The sequence below is a fragment of the Triturus cristatus genome, chromosome 12 (assembly GCF_964204655.1).
Source record: "Triturus cristatus chromosome 12, aTriCri1.1, whole genome shotgun sequence".
Classification (NCBI taxonomy): Eukaryota; Metazoa; Chordata; class Amphibia; order Caudata; family Salamandridae; genus Triturus; species Triturus cristatus.
The window spans coordinates 129,417,942-129,437,765 of NC_140595.1; the positions used below are offsets into that span (position 1 = coordinate 129,417,942).

A 19,824-nucleotide genomic window follows, 5' to 3' on the forward strand; every position below is an offset into this window, starting at 1 on the left:
CCTTTCTTTCTGATGTTTCTTTTTCTATTTTACACTCTGTGAGATTTTTGCCGTTTCTCAACTTCAAGTGTAGGTCCCCCCTTGCCCTTTCCCCTCTTTGTATTTAGTTGTAAACATCATGGAAGGCCTAAAAACGTTTGGTTTTTCCGATGATGACTACGCAGCAATGATTGGACAAATAGCAGGTAGTGGCAACACGAAACTTACTACAGTGAATAGCAACAACACAGAATGGATGAAATTACTAAATCTCAAGAAAAAAGCAAAGAGGATGGAATCCCATGCTTTTTTTATGTTAGAGTATTTAAAAGCGGGAGTACGCAGAGTTCTGGAGCCAATCTCTGGAGCAAACCGTTGCTCCAGAGATTGGATGCTCCTTATCATAGAGACAGTACGAGAGATGATAGTTACATTGAACCAAGAAATACAAGAGCTAGAAGATAAACTCAAAGCTAACTCAGCTTTAGAGGATGCTAAAACCAAATTACAAAACATCACCCAAGAAATGCAAGAATTTGATGATTACCTAATAAGGAAAAAAACGAACAAACTAAAAAAGGATGTAAGATGGTTCTCTCAAGAGAAAATATATCCTTATCTTTCTAGTAACTATTACCAAGAGGGTCCCCTGCAACAAGGACAATATAATCAACGACAAGACAGGCGAGGTAAAATTGTGACCTTCTCAGACACTAATTCGTCCGAATCGGACTTTGAAGGACATAGTGCAGGAGAAGACCCGAATTATAACGATAGAAGTCAAAGAGGTCACCTCACTGAACAATACCAAAGAGCACAACAATCTTCGCCTTTTTTATCGAGAGGCAGAGGAAGAACAAGGGCAAGATTCTCAAGACCAGAGAGAAATTATTATCAACCAATAGACCCTCCACATCAGCAGCCCTATAAGAGGACAAGGAACCACCAATATTGGAAATGACAAAATCTCTCACTAATGAACAAATCCCTATTTTTAACTTATCAAAGCATGAACTTTCCTCAGAAGAAATAAAACTCCTGAGTAAAGGTCTCTCATTTGTACCTAGTACACAGCTCAATCCCTTCAGACTCAATCAGGACCTCTTTTCCTTCTTCCGGAAAATAAGATTAAAAAACTATTTCTCCACTGTAGACCTGGAAGAACAAGACATGAACTATTCAGGTTGCAAACCTCCATCGAATTTTACACCAACCCTTGACATGCTAGGCCCCGAAGTAGGCATATTTGAAAAGACAGTCATCAGAGAAATACAGAGAATAACTAAATGTATTCCTAAACCAACACCTAACCTAACTCCCACAGAAATAGAGGCATTAAAATCCTTACAGAACAACAAGCTAATCACTATTAAACCATGTGACAAAGCAGGAGGAATTGTTATAATGGATACATCTCATTACACTAACAAAGTCAAATCCATGCTACAAACACCTGAGCATTACCAACAATCCAATATGAGAGCTGTAACACAACTCAAGACACTTTTAAATAATATGACAACTAAAGCTTTTGTAGATGGCTATATCTGCCAAAAAGAACTAGACTTTCTTAACAAAACAAATACAGTTACACCTGCCCTCTATGGAGTGCCCAAGACTCATAAAAATGTCTTGGATCCACCTTTAAGACCCATAGTTTCCTCCATTAACTCGTGCACAGAACCACTATCACAATATGTTGACACTTTTCTCTGTCCGCTCACCACACAGTATGCTTCATACATTAAAGATACGGGACATATGATATCAACACTTGAACATATACCTTTTGATCATAAGACACAACTTCTTGTCACTCTTGACATAGAATCCTTGTATACCAACATCCCCCAGGACCTAGCCATAGAGTCAGTGGCAGCTCTTCTGGCTAGAGTTCCTGGGGAGAGGCCAGACACATTTATCTTGGAGTGCCTTCAAATTGTCTTACAACACAACTATTTTGAATTCCAACAGGACATTTTCCATCAAATCAAAGGTACCAGTATGGGGGCATCCTGTGCCCCCAGTGTAGCGAATATCTTTATGGGGGAGTATGAGCGGAAACACATTTACAACGAAGCAGCGCCCTTCTGTGAAAATGTAGCCCAGTGGCGCAGATTCATAGATGATATTTTTTTCATTTGGTCAGGAACAGAATCAGAACTATCAGAATTCATATCCTGGCTCAATCTGAGCGATAACAATCTCAAATTCACTTGTAACCACTCATCTGAAAAAGTGGAATTCTTGGATATATGGATTATGGGTAGAGAAGGGCATTTAACAGTAAGTCTGTATAGGAAACCCACCGCCAAAAATACCATTCTGGAACATAGCAGTTATCATCCGCCATGTCAAAAAGACTCTATCCCCTTTGGGGAATTTCTGAGAATTAGGAGGAACTGTACCAACATTAAAGACTATATGTCACATGCAGAACAACTACAAGAACGCCTCCTTCTCAGAGGCTATCCAAAAACACTGATAAGACAATCACTTAAAAGAGCAAAATATTACAACAGAGATGCCCTTCTCAATAAGGAACCCAAACCAAATTAAGAAAAGCTAGTCTGTGTTATAGATCATTCTAACATAAACTATAAGATCAAACAAGTCTTAGATAAGAATTGGAAGATTCTTAACGTTAATGATGAAGAAACACCTACACAGAAACCAATGGTAGCCATTAGAAGGAATTCAAACCTCAGAGATAAACTAGTACATAGTAGAGAAAAACCATATGTCTCTGTGAGACAAACTACCATAGACGGTTTACCCCCTCCAGTAGGAAAATACAGCTGTGGCAATTGTCATGCCTGTGCATCAGCAATAACTACAGAAACCTGGACATATGGAGGAAAATCAGGCAAGCTAAAACTAATGACAAATTGTAGAAGCTCTAATATCATCTACTTGATATTATGCCCTTGTGGCCTAGCCTACATAGGTGAAACGTCTAGAGAATTTCGCATAAGGCTCTCTGAGCACAAACCCGCTATCAGAACAGGCAAAATACAAGCACCTCTAGTCAGACACTATGAACAAAGCCAACATGCAGAAACAGACTTACTATGGCTAATTTTAGAACGAGTCCAATGTAAACCAGGCAAAGATCAAACTAAAACACGCAAACAACGAGAAACCTTTTGGATTTTCTCATTAGACACAGTACGCAATGGCCTAAATGAAGAGATAACATGGTTAGTGACAACATAAGACCTACTAACAGCAGTTCTCTGATTATCATCACTCTATATTGTCCTAAATACTCTCTACTTAATTTTATTATTGATATCAACTACACAGCTTGGTTATTTCTGCAATCCATAGAACATTTAAGACAATATCATGACCTTTCAGATGTTAGTCACACGATGATTAAACATCACGCCCTTCATTACCCATCAGCGAAGCACTGTATTCACAAACCATCCATAGGCACATAGTTTGGGCAAACATTTTCCATCACCGTCACCCATATTTAGACTAAGCATTTTCTCTAAAAAGGAAGTCTCAGCTTTTTGTATTGGGCTTTACCTCCTGGTTTCAAGTAACTTTGGTAAACCATATAGAAATTTTTTGCGAATATTCGCATATGAGTATTCGCACACACGCATATTATCCTTATCTATCAGATTCCGTTTGCCCCATGTTTACCCTTTAAAGATGGCGCCCAACCGCGCGAAACTTCTTCCAACACTAATTGTCATGTATTTTGGACATCACGAGATCAGCGTAAACAATATAGAAATCGTTGCGAATAGTCGCACATAAGTATTCGCACACATGCATATTATCCTTATCTATCAGATTCCGTTTGCCCCATGTTTACCCTTTAAAGATGGCGCCCAACCGCGTGAAACTTTTTCCAACACTAATTGTTATGTATTTTGGACATCGCGAGATCAGCACTCAAGACGCAGAAGTAAACAATACATTTAGGGCTGCCTGTCCCATGTCTACTCTTTAAAGATGGCGCCCAACTGCATTTCTGCCAACATAGATGATCACATACTTTGGACATCGCGAGACTAGCGCATAGGACGCATCAACTAACATTTTGTTTAGAGTTGAAGTCCCCCTTTTAAATACTAAGTCTGCACAGCTAGGGACGTTTTCAAATAATCGCAGATAGTTATGTCATTTCCATCCATTGAGCTTGATGCCCCTTCTAAGATGTCGCCCGAGTTTACTATTGTGTCTCATATATAGAACCGGATATACCTCGGACATCGCGAGATCCACGCACAGCACGCATATACACACAGGACATAAAAACGCACGAAATTCGTTTGGAAACACCATCGAGTCAAACTCGGACGACTTCCGTGGATAGTAGCGGTAACCCTACAGGCGTTGGTAAGTGGACCTGGCCTTTTCAGGCACTGAGACCTCTTGCCTCTTTCTCCTTTTTACGAATACGGTCTGTGCCCATTCTACTTTTATGGGGTGTTACCGTCAGCGTGTTTAAATGCCTACTCAATAGAGATAAGTATGAAGGCATATATCTCCCCAAACAACATAATTTTGGTCTGTTTCCTTTGATAATTACAACATCGTAATACACACCATAGATACTGGACTAATAGATGCGGCTGTAAAATACATTTCACTATTTCAGCTCTCTGTATTAGCAAGCCCTGACTGACAGTTAAATTCTGACATGATTTTGTAAAGATATAAGATTGTATGTTTAGAGATGCTGATCTGTTCTAGTATAATCAACATATCTTATATCAAGGATATAGTGGAGCCTCTGTAAATAGAGGATGGTCATATTTTGAGAACCATATAAATAAGAATAAGATCCTTTCTCTAATCAGACAGTTCAGGCATTTAGAGATACCATCCAAGATCAGAATAATCTTCTTTCGTTTCAAGACCCTTGAAACATATGTAATAATAATTTAAAACCAGTAAGTCACACCATTTCATGACATCCAGTCGGGATATAATATGCAACATAATGTGTCTTTGTTTGACTTTGCACGTAAACCAAATCGCTTAGGGAGACCCAGAAGAAATAACCACAATATTGTCTCTCATATTTTGTAGAATCACATAAGAATCACAGAGCTTTAAAACGCCTCTGGTGAACGACACCACCATATAACCTGAACAAAAGACTTTGAGAAAAAGTCAATATTATCCCCTTTTTCTCTTCATTTCTCTGAAGGTAAGACCCACATAGTATATCTAAATTCTGACCCTCAGCCAAAATATCAAATACCGGTGGGTGATGTCTCCATCCACGGAGAAAAAATACGGCTTTTTCTCTGATTGCAGGTATAGCCTTACCAAGGAAACAGTAAAGTTCATTTTCGAAGTATTTTGACTGCAGGAGATCACTATCTACACAAGGAATTTCCAACATGAATAATTTTAGACATCAAGGGTAAGATATGGCAATACTTTAGCCAACTTTGAAATAATTGGTAGGCTAACATAGACAGGACAATCTAGAGAACTATTTTCCCTTATTCTTATTTTTTGCTATCTAACAGATCGCACTATTTGTAGACCAACTCTGACACAACATCTGCCTCCTTGGAAGGTTTAGGGCGATGAGAACCTGATATCTCTTGGAGTTACATCTACTATGTAGGTATCTTCAAAAATCTTTCTGTGTAACACAGGGTGATTTGAATCTTCTAAACCCCTGTTGGGTAACTAGGAGCCTCCCCTTCTATTCACTCTGAGCTGACATGAAAATCTCCTAGTTCACGTATGGGTACTAATCTAATTGTCACCTCTCCTATCCTAGGGAGTTTATTTCATTTCTTTTCTTTTTCTTTTTCTTTTTCGTCCTTTTTCTAAGACATGCATGTACCAGCAAGATTAAGAAATAAATAATTATAGATGTTCTAAAATAACTACTAAGAACATCAGTATTTCCCTATATCTTATATATGTTGTATTTGCATTTACAGAAGAATCCCCCCTCTTTTGTACAGAAAATTTTGCTCTCCATTGGTCCTGAGGAAGGTGATTATAACAACTATTTCACCGAAACGTACGTAGACCAGCTACTTCACAACTGGACAACAAATCCTATTAGGATCAACCCAAACAGCACAAAGGAAGAAATACAAATTGATGTTATACCCACTACAATAGACTTTGGGATACTAATCAGAAATTACAAAAATTACATTGCAGTTGATCCATCCAGTTGTATATCTCTATGTCATACAATTAAGATTGTTCTTCTTGATCCTTTTATTTTGCGTGGTATGTTTGTTGGGATGTAAGAATGGTATGCGAGGTGAGAATGTAGATATCTTTGGTATCTCTCTTGGGGGATTCTTATTTGCTTAATAATTGTGATCTGAGACCAATGTATTTTATGTTTACACCATTTACTGTATGTACATGAATGTTCCAAGACCAATTGTAAAACACAGAAATGTATATATTTTTGATAAAAACCTTTGATAAATAATAAAAAATCAAAAATGAAAAAAAGAAAAATGTGTTTGTAGACATTGAATATATAATTTATGTGGAATTATTGATGTATTGATATCTAGATTTTTGTGAGTACTTACCAGAGAAAAGAGTGATAGGTCGGTTAAGAGGCAGAAACCTTGCATATTTGTCCTTCTTCCCCCCTCTTGGACCTAAAAGTAACTGGGGAAAACCTTCTTTCAATATACGGCAGCCTGGAACCTCACACTTAAATGTAAATGCAAGGGAGGAGAAGCAAAGACACCCAGCTTGTTATATCTTCACAGGTACTTAAGAGATGCATGCTTTTTACTTTGATCAGTCCCTGTATATTATTGCATGCACTGTAATAATGTCAGGTGTGTTTGTCTGTCCCAGTATTTACACAAATAACAATTAAAATGGCACTATTTTATTTCTTTTATAGCGCTACTCATCCCAATGCAGAGTATTAGAGCGCTTTTCATAACATACACATTATCCATTCAAAATAAATCATGTAAGTGTACAAATCAATGTACACGATGTGTTACATGAGACAGTCAGGGTTACAAGGTGTAGGATTCAAATGCCTTTCATAGCTCACTGTGGTCTACTAGAAGGATTACAATTTATGAACTGCAAGTAACAAAAGGATCTCTGTGTTCAAAGCTGTCCTTACCTATCTACATAAAATACAAATCTGTCATCTGCATGTTACATGATGTGCTTTGCAGGAGACAACTTTTTTTAAAACACATTTTATTGCATTTTCAGTTGGCATATGTTATAACATCCACATATCAGAGCACTATTGCATAATTAGGTGGTACAGTTATGCTCACAACATTTCATAAGGTGCACACCATGTGTGTTGCAATATCATAAATAACTTTACTTTTCCACACATGGTTATACAGGGTTCTTGAACTGCCGCCAGAACAGGTTGAGGATTTCGGGCCTGATTTAAAGTAGGGCAGTATCTGTGTTGTCTGTCGGAATGATGGAGGACATTAAGTCCGCCACCCTGACAGACAGAAGACTTCCATATTTAGAGATCACTACCAGCCCAGATGTAGCCTAGAGTAAGAAAAACTGCTACCACTGGTGTTCTTCAGAAAGTCCCAAAGTTTGGTGGACAGCAGCCATCACTTTTGACAACTGTCCTTCAATTCTTTTTTCTAAAAACAAACTTCCAAAGTAGGAGTTAAAAAAAAAATACTACTAACCCTCACAACCAGGGAGATATTTTCCCTGGGTATGCAGGTCAATATATTATTTCATGTTTCTGACTGCCAGGCTTTATCAGATGGCAATGGACAGAAAAAAAGAACAACAAACCACTTGCTCGAAATAGAATGGGCAGTCTGATGCACTTACTCTGGCAGCCAGAACTCAATCAGCTGAAGTAAGATTTCTAATGACGAACTCAACAAGGGACACCTCCGACTTAAAGCTGGCAGTACCCGATTCCATATATATAGCAGGAGCAAAGAGAGTTTGACAGAGAGAGTACTTTTTCATGTTTGTGATGGACTTCCCTGTCCACCAAACTCTCAATCAGGCCCTTGGGCATTCTGAAGAATACCATTTTATTACATCAGCATCAGTTACCAATACTACTGGATTAAAACCATTCAGTTTTAAGTGTGAATAACAAGTCAACATTTTCATAGCCTGAACCGAATCCCTGAATGAGCACATGTAACATTCTCACTGTGGGCCTGATTCACAGAGGTAACTTACACTTTTGAGTAACTTTACACTTTTGAGTAGCTTTACTACTTTAAAATAGTTCATAATATAAATAAATATAAATAAAAATTATGAATAAATATAAAAATAGTACATATTTATCATCTAATTTTATAATAATGTAATAATCTATTTTGAATTTTAAATCTAATGTAACAATACATTTTATTTCAAACAGCAAAATAATTTTAATTTAAAACATTTGCATGTTTAAACTTTAATTAAAAATTAATACAATAGTGTTGAAGCATTTTAAAAATTTTGTTAAGCATTTAAAGTCAAATAAATTTACATTAATAGTTAACTTAAACATATTTTTAGTTTATTTATCTTTAACTGTTTGAACTAATTCAATTTAATTTAACATTATTTCATATGGAGTTTTATTTTAAGTCTCTACTCCCATCATTTTGGATGGAAGGGAGTTGCAGTGGCAGTGGTTGGCCATATGTAGTGCTGGACATACTACAAAAGTGTAAGTTACTAAAAAAGTTAAGTTTGTGAATACTGAAAAGTAGTAAAGTTAATCAAAAGTGTAAACGCCCTCAAAAGTGCAGTTTGTGACTCAGGCCCTTAGTGTTTAAGACGGTTGAGGTTCTGAGTGAATAGAGTCACCATGCTTCTCAGAAGACTTACCTTTGCAGACTTGACAGTGAAATCACATCTAGATCATTGATGTAGGTATGAGGAAACAATATCATGGGACTGGCTTCAACCAACACTGTAACATTCAACTGGTGTGTTTGGGCTTCCATGGCTGCACTGAATGAGTTAATTGTAAGCTTTGGCAGTTCAAATCTTTCTGGCCCGGCGTCAAAAAGGTACGAACATCTGTAGAGAGAATCTGAATCAGTATTCACCACCCAACAACAGTAATTGAAGTGAATGTTGTACTTGGTAAAGTAAGACTTTGGTGTGTATGTTAATTTGTAGTTTTCCACTTCAGATGATGAACTTAACACTAACATTTTCTATGACTGCAAACGTCAACAAAAGAAATGCAAATCTGTGTACTGTAAAGATGTTTTCTTATGCAGATAAGCTTTTGCTCTGGTAAGTGGATAGTCTTGAGCTCGGCTTTGTCCTGAAATCCTTGCTGAAGCTCTGTTTGTGTGCCCTCTTCGAGCTAATGGACTTTTTTTGTACGAAGGCTCCAGCAAGAACACCCGGCTCAGTACCTGCAAGCTCTCGCTGCACTTCACTAGAGACTTGAGAAGGGTTCTACAGAGAAGCTGGGTGATGGCTCTGGCTATCACTGACATAATCTTGATTAAAACAATATCGAGATACAGAAATAGTGTCTCCAAAATATCGATTACGAAATATATTGTTTCTCTACACTTATAATGGTAAGTACAAAAATATAAAAAAAATATCGTTTGACACTATCATTAAAAAACATACACAAATATTGTTTTTTTAATATATTTATAGTTTAAAAAAGTAAATCTTAAATAGATTAATATATAACATTCATGTAATTTAATTAAACACATTTAAATAATGCTTATTACTATATATAAATATATACTTATTTAAACCCACACATCACTCCCCTCCCAGGACCTCCTTAATGGAGGCTGCGGGAGTGCCCAAGGCAAGCATGTCTGCACCCATCTGTGCCTGGACCGCGGTCAGTGGCAGGACCCATGTTCCGCCGGCCACTCATAGATATGCTGCTGAAGAACTCCAAGTCCTGGACCCCAGACGCTGCAGCAACAACTGCTGCCTCGCATCGCCCAGATAAACTGTAGGACCCTTCACTTGCCGCAAGTGTCTCTTCACCTGCAACTCAGAAACTCCCACCTGAAAGAAACCCTCACCACACCCAGTGATGCCACTGACCATGTCATGAGTGATGTAATATGTGACGTCATCAGCAGTGCATTGCAGGGGCGTGTGTTATAGTTAGCTAAACTAACTATAACAGGGGAATTTCAATGGTTTTGTACGAGTGAAATGTCCAGCTAACTATAACGCCCCTGAAACCTATGTTTTTTTCAGAGAATTTCTACGGTTTTTTAAATGCTAATTCCTAACTATAACATGTCTGAAACCTATGGTTTTTTCAGTGAATTTCAAAAGGTTTTGTAAATGACAATTTTTAAAAGTATTAGTTGTTATGTTTATTTTTTTGATACTGATTTACTACATTTTTTAAAACTATTTATTTTTAGATATTTTATTTTTAAAATTACATTAAAAATATACTTTCTCAGAATGAATTACTTTAGTTTAAATACTTTGCAAATAGGCAATAGACTTTTAAGTACAGTAGTTACAGTTGTTGCAATTGGCAACACAATTTCAAACCCAATGCAACATTGAGCTCAATGGGAATTTCTAGTTAAATGCAATTAGTTAGTTTATGGATTACTTTTCTAACCACAGGACTGGATCCTAGATTCAGTCCTGGGACATCTCCTGTAAACAGTTGAGTAAAAGCGTTTTGGCTACACTAGTGATTTTTAAGGAGTATTATTGTATTTTAAAAGTCGAAACTTTTCTGGTGAAAACCAGACAATTGATTCCTATGGAAGGAAATACAAGTTACTGGTAAGTACGGTTAGAATTACTTTTCGGGGTCAGTGCTGGGCTAAAAGATGCAGCACTGGGTTCTCTCCTGATAACAGGTGAGTAAATCAGAATTCGTTGTTCGGATGATTTTCGGTGAATATTTTAAAGTTCCAAAACTCCACACTTGGAAGAATTTCCAAGTGAAACCAGTCAATGTTAGCCTATGGAAGGAAATTCAAGTTACTGGTAAGTACGGTTAGAATTACTTTTCAGGATCAGTACTGGGCACAAAGATGCAGCACAGAGGTCTCTCCTGATAACAGGTGAGTAAATCGGAATTCGTTGTTCGGATGATTTTAGAGGAATATTTTAAAGTTCCAAAACTCCACACTTAGAAGAATTTCCAAGTGAAACAAATCAATGTTAACCTATGGAAGGAAATTCAAGTTACTGGTAAGTACGGTTAGAATTACTTTTCAGGATCAGTACTGGGCTCAAAGATGCAGCACAAAGGTCTCTCCTGATAACAGTAAGTAAGTAAGAAAATCGGAATTTGTAGTTCAGCTGATTTTACTTCGGTCCAGTATATATAGAGCCACTTTCCTACACCATCGCCTCCCTTCACCACTGTGCAAACACGCCCTGTGGCGCGTTTTAAGTTGGGGAAATTATTCCCCTTCAATCCTGAGGGTCCCTAGAGTCCAACTAGCCCACTAGGTACATCCAGTAAGCACCACAGAGCTGCGTTGCAGAGAGGTGTAAAAAGGGGCGTGGCCTCTGAACACCTGTCTGCAATGCAGCTCCCTGGCGCATACTGGAGGTACCTGGTGGGTTAGTTGGCCCCCAGGGACCCTAAGCATTGAGAAGGAATTAATTCCCCAACTTAAACCGCGCTACAGGATGTGTTTGCACATATGTGAACTCAGACCCCGCCCACTCCCTTCACCACTGTGCAAACGCGCCCTGTGGCGCATTTTAAGTTGGGGATTAACTCCCCTTGCATACTGAGGGTCCCTGGGGTGCAACTAGCCCACCAACTACCTTCAGTAAGCGGCACAGAGCTGCGTTGCAGAGAGATGTAAAAAGGGGCGTGGCCTCAGACCACCTCTCTGCAACGCAGCCCCCGGCGCATACTGGAGGTTTCTGGTGGGCTAGTTGGCCCCCAGGGACCCCCAGTATTCAAGGGGAATTTGTTCCCCCTCTGCAAGCGCACCAGGGGGCGCATTTGCAGAGTGCTACAAGAAGGGGGTGTGGCCTCCGGCGCGATGCCGGTCTTTTTCTTTTTTTTTTTGTTTAAGAAGGGGGGCTGTGTGGCCCCCCTTCTTTTCCTAATATTTTGGCCCTTGGGACCTCATCCCCCAGGGTCTGCCCCCGTAATTTTTTTATTTAAATAAAAATACGGGAAGGGGGCCGCGTGGCCCCCCTCCCAAGGTCGCCAGTAGGTAGTTATAGTTAGGACCTATTATCCATAGGAATCCGCAACATTCTATTTGGAATAACTTTGGCGCCGGTTGACGAATCTTTACGAAAGTTTCAAAACTCGTGGCCAGCTCCGGTCCGCTCCTATCCTGAAAGTCTCGGGGTGATTTGTCAAGCGGCGGCCGAGAAAAAAGAGGGGTCCCAAAACGTGTTTTCCCCATGCAATTTTCCATAGGGACCGTTAGTCGCAGCTACAGCCCAAACTGCTGAACGGAATTACACCAAATTTGGCAGAAAGGTAGACCTTGGTTCAGAGCCGTCCCTTTTGCTTAAATGGTGTAAATCCATCCAGTAGTTCCTGAGAAAATCAAAATCACATATATATCTGGGCGGGGCCTAACTACATATCTCATCGTGAGATCTGATTGGCTGTCAGCACTTCATCCAAGAAGTGTTGGCAGCCATCTTGGGACCAATATACATGATAGCACCTCATTAAAAAGCATTGCAGTTAATAGAAGGCTTTAAGACTTTAGTTACATTATAAATCATTTGTTGATGGTACCATACTCATTTTAGGAATTGTGGTGTGTTCTAAGGTGATTTTACCATGTGAAAAAGCCTTCTGCTGTGATATCATAAATCATGTTTGAGAGAAAATTATTTTATCATGCTTTTCCCACAGAGGTTTGGAAGGTGATCTATAAGCTAAACTGAGAGCATATTTTCTGTAAATTCACATTATCTTTCTCAGTCATGTGAGAATGAAGTCTGACATTCTCAGTAAAACATGTACATCCTACAAGGGCAGAGACTGTCAGTTGATTCCTTTGTGTTCTACTGCAGCTTCCCAGAGTGTTCCAAAGAACAACTATAGCATTAACAGTCCTACGTATGACAAACGTATGGCACACCTGAAGCCATCTTGATTGGAATAAAGTGGTAACTCTTAAAACATTTAATTTAAAAAGGAACAAAATGAGGGGGTTCTTTTTGCCATAGAAAGTATGATTAGTGCTGCTGAAAGAAAAATTAGGGCACATTTTGAGTGACTTCTCAAATCCTCTTCTATTACATTAAAAAATTCTGACATGCAGACTAAAAACATGCACTTTCAATACCAGCAGCAGACTTCCCTGGTGAGCAGTAGCTTTACTACAGTGATCTAATGAGCAACTAGAGTGCTAACATTCTGAATGTATGGCAAATGTGTGACACATCTGAATGCCTTCTTGATGGAATCAAAGTAAAAAACTGAAAGTATTTCCTACTGAGGAGACTGTTGTAAATGAGGAAATTAGGAAACTTCATAACAAATAAGTCTCCCAAGATGGCCACCAGAGACAAAAGAGCACACATGTAGCACAAATATCACCCAGATGTAGCCCAAGTATAGAACAATGACAGAATGTCCCAGAGTGTTCTAATGAACAACTAGAGTGCTAACAGTCTTACTTATGACAAAAGTATGGCACACCTGAAGCTATCTTGATTAGAATAAAGTGGTAACACTTAAAACATTTAATTTGCAAAGGAACACAATGAGGGGGTTCATTTTTCCATAGAAATTATGATTAGTGCTGCAGAAAGAAAAATTAAGGCACATTTTGACTTCTCAAATCCTCTTCTATTTCATTGAAAAATTCTGACATGCAGACTGAAACATGCACTTTGAATACCAGCAGCAGACTTCCCTGGTGAGCAGTAGCTTTACTACAGTGATCTAATGAGCAACTAGAGTGCTAACATTCAGAATTTATGGCAAATGTGTGACACATCTGAATGCCTTCTTGATGGAACCAAAGTAAAACACTGAAAGTATTTCCTACCGAGGAGACTGCACTAAATGAGGAAATTAGGAAACTTCATAACAAATAAGTCTCCCAAGATAGCCACCAGAGACAAAAGAGCCCAAATGTAGCCCAAATATCACCCAGATGTAGCCCAAGTATAGCCCAATCACAGAATGTCCCAGAGTGTTCTTAAGAACAACTAGAGCGCTGTCTTTATTATGACAAAAGCATGGCACACCTGAAGTCTTCTTGATTGGAATAAACTGGTAACACTTAAAACATTTAATTTAAAAGGGAACACAATGAGGGGGTTCATTTTGCCATAGAAATTACGATTAATGCTGAAGAAAGAAAAATTAGGGCACATTTTGAGTGACTTCTCAAATCCTCTTCTATTTCATTAAAAAATTCTGACATGCAGACTGAAACATGCACTTTTAATACCAGCAGCAGACTTTCGTGGTGAGCAGTAGCTTTACTACAGTGATCTAATGTGCAACTAGAGTGCTAACATTCAGAATTTATGGCAAATCTGTGACATATCTGAATACCTTCTTGATGGAATCAAAGTAAAAAACTGAAAGCATTTCCTACTGAGGAGACTGCAGTAAATGAGGAAATTAGGAAACTTCATAACAAATAAATCTCCCAAGATGGCCACCAGAGACAAAAGAGCCCAAATGTAGCACAAATATCACCCAGATGTAGCCCACATGTAGCCCAATGACAGAAGTGTGCAAAACACTTACTTTTTGTGTTTGTTCAGTTTTATATAGTGCAGACTTGTCAGGTATTGGAGTTCTTTACATGAACATTGGTTACATCACACAAGAACAAATTCATTTTGGTTGTAGACATGGGGAGATTAAGTGACTGCACCAGAATCACAGAATGTCGAGCTGAAGCAGAAATTCCAACCTGGTTCCCCAGTTGCAAAGTCTGCAATCCTGGAAGTAACACCACATCCTCTCCCCTAAGTGCAATATTTAATCAAGTGGTCAACTGGATAAAAAACATAAAGATAACAAATAATTTAAAAGTGCTTTGTCGCTATTTGAAAACTCAGAAAATATATCCTCATTTTAATTTTTTAGAGCACTAACCATAATTTTGATGCACATAAGACCCTCTCATATATGTAATTTCTAAAGGAAATGCTCTAGGTATTACAGTTTTGATTACATCAAGATGACGTCAGGCGTTCCACACTTTTGTAATAAATATAGAATGTTAGCAATCTAGTTGTTCATTAGGATACTGTTGAGAGGCAGAGGCCAGGGGCACGGACTCTGAAAAATGCAGGCAGGTAGGAGGGTGCAGAGGCAACAATTTGACCACACTGGGCAGGCAGGAAGGGCAGTGGCAGCACAACAGACTATGGAGGGCAGTGGAAAGGGGTTCAGGGGCAACAAAACAACAATACAGGACTGGCAAGTGAGGCTGTGGCAATATAATAGACCATTGTGGGCAGAAGGAAGAGGCTGTGGTAGTACAACCATACATGCCAACAGACCCGATTCAGCCAGGAAATGTCCAATGTTTTTTAGCTCAAATGGGCTTTATTTGATCTGTCTCCTGTCTACAATCTCCTCTTTTTCAATGTAACTCAAAGGGGAAAATCAATACCCCAGTTTGTTTTCAAAATCTCCCTCTTACCAAGTTCAAAATGTTCGCAAGTATGGTACATTGGATCATGGAAGGCGGGAGGAATTGGGGTAGGGACATGGACTCGGATAACAGAGGACAGGAGGGACACTGAAAGGTGCACCAAACTGACCCTACAGGGCAGGCATCAGGGTCTGCAGCAGCACAATACACTACACAGGGCATGCAGGAAGGGAGTGCAGCAAAACAATCCATAGAAAGCAATAGGGAGGGGACAGGACCATGCACTAGAACAACAGAGAACAGAGGGGAAAGAGGCAATGGTAGCTAGCTGACCATAATGGACAGACAGGAGAGAAAGCTGCAGCATAACAGACCATAAAGGGCAGGAGGGACAGATCAGGGGCATTACAATGGAACAGACAAGCCAGGAGGGAGGGAATAGGGGTCTGCACATGGAAACAGAGGGCTGGGGGCAAGGGGGCAGGGCAGGAGCAGCAAGATGACCATGGAGGTCAGGCAGGATGGGCGCTAGAAGCAAGACACACCATGGAGAGCAACAGTGAGACTATGATAGCATACACACAGACCATGGAGGGAAGGTGGGGGGGTCAGAGGCAGCTAGCTGACCACACAGGGAAAGTGTGAGGGGCCGTGGCAGCACAGAAGACCATGCATGGCAAGCGGGAGGGTTAGTGGCAGCACAATGGCTATGATGGGCAAGAAGGAGGGTGCAGGCGCATGCACAAAGGACCATGGAGGATAGAAGGGAGGGTCAGGACCTGGGCACAGACACTGGGCACAGACGAGAGAGTTCAGGAGAAGGGGCCTCACAACAGACCGCACGGAGCAGGCAGGAGGAGCAGTTGCAGCACAACAGACCAAGGAGGGCAGAAGAGTGTGGCAGTAAAATGGACCATAGAGGACAGGAGGAAGGGGATAGGGGCATGGCATGTGGACAGGCAGGGTGGAGGTGGCAGGGACAGGTTACAGTCATCTGACAATGCTAGGCAGGTGGGAGGGGAGTGGCAGCTCAACAGAACACTCAGAGTAGATAGGAGTGGCAGGTCCATGCAACATGGTGGGCAAAAAGGATGGAGCAGGGTCATGCACAAAGACATCGGAGGGCAGGGGGAAGGAGAATAGGGGCAGCAAGCTAATCACAGAGGCTAAGCAGGAGGTCAATGATGGGGCATAGAATTGGGCAATGGAGGGCAGGAGGAGTGGACTGGTACATCATGCTAAATGGAGGGCAGTGGCAGCACATCAGACCATGCATGGCAGGAGGGAGGAGGCTAGTCCATGGATGCAGACAACAGAGGATAGGGAGGAGGTGGATGGGGCAGCAAGCTAACTGTTCAGAGAAGGTGGGTATTAGGAACTTTATTGTTTTTAAAATGTGTGTATGTGCGAACTACTTAAAATATGAACAAGTATGCAGCATAATCTCACTTTTATTCAGGAAGAAGAGGACGTTTGTGACTGTGACTCCGGGCTCACTTGGCAGAAACACCCCCTGACCCTCCACCCCCCATCGCAAAATGTAATGCCCGTGAAAAGGGTAGGTGAACACAGTGTTATATAGAACATAGTCCTGAGAGCAGGATTGAAAATGAAAACTAGACATAGTGTATGGTATAAACTATGCACCAAAAAGTGTGATATAAGATGAACCGGGCGTGAAATATAATATGCAATACATTGTGCGCAATGACAGATTCATTGGAGAGTGCGAGATAGCACAGGCACTAGCGCATGCTATGCGATATGCACCTTGGAGTGTAATATGCACAGGGCAGTGTTGTGTAACCTAACTAGGCTCTAAGGTTGTAATATAAAATATGTGCTGGGGTGTGTAACGTTGCATATGCACTGTGACAAAGATATGGATCCCAGATTGTAATATGTATGGCATAGCACTGTGCGTTATAACATAGGCATCGAGGAAGGCACGTTAGATGGGGCAATATAACCCGTGCGAAGGCAAGTGTGGCATGACATATTCACGGGGTGGTGTTACAGTGCACATGGGCTAGAGAGTGTCATAGCATACATACTAGCTGGTGGAATACAATACAGAGGTGTGTGGCACTCGGCGGGCACTGGTGGGTGTAACACAGCATTGGGCTCAGCCAGGAGCGCGCTGGGACTCTCAATTGAGGCTCGTCTCCTTTCCAGAGAGTAAAATAAAAAGTATTACACATCTGCATAGTTTTGGTCTAAATTTTGTTGAATCCCCTTTGAATGGCTTGGTGTGTGTGTGTATTAAATGTGCCCGTCAATAGCTACCCATGTTTGTATAAATAAACGACAAGGGTGCACCTGCTTAATCACAAGCCCTTACCTGTCCACCAGGGTTTGAAAAGTGCACTTTTGATTTTGTGAATGTTATTTAATTCTCTTTTGAGTTATTTCCAGTACACTTATCTACTTTAGTACTGCTTCTTCAAATATTATAACTTCTAGTCGAATTATGGTGTTAAAACAGCTCAACTCCCCATGCCTGTCTCCTTATGTAGAGAGTATCGAGTCTCCGATGGGTCAAAATAGGAGCCTAAAACAGTTTTTCTTTCTTCAGAATACCATGTGTTTTAAATTCTGGCCAACAAAGCCAAGTTTAAGTAGGTACAACATCCAAGACCTGTGTGAGAACTTTTTTTCACCATTTTTGTAAGGTGTGAGCTCTGTTCTTGAATGGTTCACCTCTTGGTTTGATGTGGGTCTTTTGTATGAACCGCGTCCCCTTCTCCAGGTGATCCATGGAGAATATCTGTCCATGTTACTTTTTTGTTTGTTTTTGCCTCTGCCTCTCCTCTGGCTCTTCCTAAAATGGGTGTTGATACTTGTCATGATGTATTAGAAAGGGGCAGTAATTATCGGGCCATAATTGAACCTGGTGAAATTAGTCCCGGTGCCACCCTAGTGCTTAATTTGTAAAAAAAAAGTGTCAGGGCTCTATTAGGAGTCCACTGCAGCTTGCACCACACATTGGTCTGGCCATAGTGCCAATGACAGCACCAACACAACGACTAACCCTCTCACTCCTACAATTGTGAAAATTCAGACTATTCCAGGCCCCCAAAGCTATAAGAATGGTTTGGGCGGCAGGTAATAGTTGTGGAAGAGGTGTGGCGCCACGGCCAGGGCGACTGACTCTGGAATCTGGGGATCACGGTTCGATCCCGGCACCGGCGGCAGATTAGCCCAGAACAATGTGACTCTGGGCAATAGCTTGCTTAATCTTCCCGACGGCCCATAGCGCCTAGAGACGGGTGATGGTTTGTGCTTTACAAATGTGGATTATTATTATTACTTGGAGAGTACCCAACGGCAGGGGCACCGGGATTAGGCACAGTAGGCCTTCAGGCACGTCAGAGCTTCACTAGTGGTGTAAATACATTCCACGTGGATTCATTGTGTGCATAGTCTCCTTTTAATAAATATCACGCAAATCGTCATGGTGATAGGTACGTACGGTTTATCCAGCATGTCCTAGGTGTTTCTATAAATATATTAAAAAACAAAAACAAAAAAAACAAAGGCCGGCCCCGGGGGATGGGTGGCCTAAGGAGGGGGGCAACACAGCCCCCTCCTAAAGATTTTTTTGTTTTTAAAAAGGACATGCCCCGGGGGTTGGGTCCCTGGGGCCGATTAAGGCCTTGGGAGGGGGGCCACGCGGTCCTCTTCCAAATAATTTTTTTCTAAAAAAAAAAATTAGGCGGCAGGCCCTGGGGGATGGGGTCCCCAGGGCCAATAAATTAGAAAAAGAAGGGGAGCCACACAGCCCCCTTCTTAAAAAAATAAATAAATAAAAGACCTGCATCGCGCCGGAGGCCACGCCCCCTCCTTGCAGCACTCTGCAAACGCACCCCATGGTGAGTTGTAAGTTGGGGAATTAATTCCCCTTCAATACTGAGGGTCCCTGAGGGCCAACTAGCCCACCAGGTGCTTCCAGTAAGCGCCACTGCGCTGCGTTGCAGAGAGGTGGTCTAGGCCGTGCCCCTTTTTACATCTCTCTGCAACGCAGCTCTGGGGCGCTTACTGGAGGTACCTAGTGGTCTAGTTGGACCCTAGGGACCCTCAGAATTCAAGGGGACTTAATCTCCCAACTTAAAACAGCCACAGGGCGTGTTTACACAGTGGGAAAGGGAGGGGACGGGGCCTGAGGTGACGTGTGCAAACACGCCCTGTGGCGCGTTTTAAGAGGTAGTTTTAATCCCCCTGCCCTATTATACCCCAACGCATAGTGTTCCCTAGTGTATATGGGTGTATTCTAAGTGTCTTTTAACATAGCACTGGCTCTAGGACTGGTTAGTCAGACTTAGTTACC

At 40.9% G+C, this 19,824-nt stretch overlaps 1 long non-coding RNA gene across 1 annotated transcript in view; it reads left to right on the forward strand.

Annotated features, from left to right (window-relative positions):
• LOC146772873 (uncharacterized) overlaps positions 1-6,424 on the forward strand; it is a 149,845-nt gene extending 143,421 nt beyond the window's left edge. Inside the window, exon 5 of the long non-coding RNA XR_014971957.1 lies at positions 5,910-6,424. This is a non-coding gene — a long non-coding RNA (uncharacterized LOC146772873). The remainder of the gene's footprint in view (positions 1-5,909) is intronic.
• Positions 6,425-19,824: the final 13,400 nt, after the last annotated feature.